The following is a 2,776-nucleotide window of genomic DNA, read 5'->3' as shown; positions in this document are numbered from 1 at the left end:
ATCAGGTGAGCGTGAAAACATTTTACATTTGAACTGTTTTAAGAAATTTAAATTCCCTTTAAGAATATGAAATGTTCAGACTTGGATTCGCTAAGATTAAACTACATTCTAAAACCTGCGCTGGAAAAGATTTGATATAAACTTGAACTGTGTTGGAAATTTTAGAATCTTCAAAAATAATGTATAACTCAGAAAGTGAGCATCATGCAAAATGGTAACCCTGAAGAACCCACGGAGTCAAATTTGGCCCCAATTTTTCCTTTTTTTTTTAATTTTGCCAACTTTACTTCTTGGGTTCTACAGGGTTAAATATGTTTTTTTCTTCCTTTCCTTGCAGTGATACACATGTATTTGCAGACTTTGTAACTTCTGAAGCATTATCTGATCATCATATGTACCTAAAGTTGTTCAAACTCGTTTTTATTAGGCTGTCTGTTTGATTATTTAAAACAGATAAATGGATTTGCCCTTATACTATCAATTTCTTCTAATTTAGGTAAGAGATTAACTTATAAAAATGATTTGGATCTCTGACTTTTATTTTTTCATCTAAAAATACAGAAGAGAGCAGGTTTTTTATTACAATCTCTCAAATAAAAGCCAAAACCTTCTTTGGACTAGAAAAGTTGCATTACCTTCAATAATGCTGGTGTGAATGATTTTTGTGAAAGTAGTCTCTGAAGATGCTGAAGCTTTTTCCTGAAAGTGGCGACGCAATTTTCTTTAATTGCTGAAGGGATTTGCTGAAAATGCAAAAGTTATTTGCAAAACGCTAAATTTGCTAAAAGACTGGAAATGTAAGAAAACTACGAGAAGTCCAAAGCGGGTGGTAAACTCCATCTAAGGCTAAATACCGGCACAAGACCGATAGTCGACAAGTACTTTAAGGGAAAGTTGAAAAGAACTTTGAAGAGAGAGGTGAAGTTGACCTAAATTTTAAAAAAATTGTAGAAGAATTGCTGAAAAATCCCTTATACATGCCAATTCTGGAAAAATATTTAGTGTGTGCCTTAAATACAAGATAAACTCCAAATTAGCCCAAAAAACCTTAGCAGATTTCAAATTAGCCAAAAAAAAAAAAGCTAGCTTGTTGCCTAAATACAAGCTAAACTCCAATAGCCTAAAATTCCTCAGTCAAAACAGCCTGTTGCTAAAATAGAAGCTGAACTGCAAATTAACCTATAGTATTTCACTAGATAACAAATTAGCCAAAAACGTTAGCATGCTGCTATGATGTTAGCTAAACTTTTAAGCTTATGAAAACCAAATGTAAAAACGGTAATGTCCTGAGCGAGATGAACGTTGTGATACCAAGATTGCTGAAAGTGTAATTGAGATTTTATGTGCCAAAAAATAAATTTTTACTAAGCATTCACACAAATAAAGTTTCATTGGGATAGTTGGTGTTCTCTGCTGCCCCCTGTGGCTGCACGGTGTACTTTCATCCCTTCTTTAACTGCAGGGAGACATCATGACCCAGACAGGTCACTGATCTGCTCGTATCTGATGATCAAACACAGATCAATCTTTATTCTTGGTCTTTGCAGGAGCAACATCCCTGTTTCTTTTTCTTTAAAGTGGGATTACGGTTCTCTGAGGTTGAGCTGTTTTCACCAAAATGAACACTTTTACTCACCATGCTTGTAATTAAACCCAAGGCCTGCATTTTGAGCCCACCCGCAGCTCATTTCCCTCCATGTTTGCCCACCGCCCGCCTTCTTCTCTGGGTCCATTTCGTTATCCCCCTTATCAGCACTCTCTCTCCCGCTTTTATATTACTATTGCCGTTGGCGTCATTTGTTTTAGAGATTTGTGAAAGTTGCAGCAAACAGCGAGCAGCATCTATTCCCACAAACTTATTGCAGCAGCCGTCTGCTTAAAAATGCAGCGAGCACCTCTGCCTCGCACCGTCCTCTCACGGATGACAGTTTCTATTATCTCCTGGATAATAAGTTGCACAGATTAGCCAGGGGCGTCAGCAGGGGAGCAACGATACGCCGCATGGATTTGTGTGTTTGTGTGCGTAGCCATTCCAGCAGCCCCTTCTGCTGGTGGATTCCACTGGAACCGGGTTCAGCTTTTCATGTTTGTCTGCTATAATGGATTTTTCCTCGACTGCATTGTGCTGCAACTGTCCAGCCACGTGCATTTGTGTGTGTGTGTGTGTGCAGGTATTGTGTCTGCAGTGGGATAGGTGCCAGTTGGAGATAATTACTGTTAAAAAGTCTCCACTGTTCATCTGGCGGACTCAGAAGATCCAAAGAAACATCTGCAATTCAGGATTTTTTATTTTAGTTTGTAAAATGTCCTTTATTTTTGTAAATGTAAAGGCACTGCAGAGACGCATGTTGACATTTCCTGATCTTGTCGGGGTGTGTGTGCACGTGTCTGGACGCACACACACATAAATGCAAACAACACTTTTAATTGGCTGTTACAGGAGCGCGGTGAACGATGAGTTTAAGGACATCTCTGTGCCGCTTCTAATAGGAAATCTATTTACTCTCAGTAATGGGCTTTTCCCCTATTCCAGTCAACATAATGTGGAGGAAATACTTGAACTTTTTCACATTTTGGGAATTTTGTTGTGTAAAAATCTAATTTTAGATAACTTTTAATGTTTTTTTTCAATGAAATTAGTGAACATTTGTCTCCAAATGTATTAAAAAACGGATTTAATGGTTTATTTAATTCAATTATTCAATTTGTAAATAATATATATTAGCATTTGTGTTTAATGTGGATTATTTTTAACTGTAAAGTAAATAAGAGAAAA

Source organism: Oryzias melastigma, linkage group LG4 (assembly GCF_002922805.2).
Source record: "Oryzias melastigma strain HK-1 linkage group LG4, ASM292280v2, whole genome shotgun sequence".
In the NCBI taxonomy this organism is placed as follows: Eukaryota; Metazoa; Chordata; class Actinopteri; order Beloniformes; family Adrianichthyidae; genus Oryzias; species Oryzias melastigma.
This window is presented reverse-complemented; position numbering follows the sequence as displayed.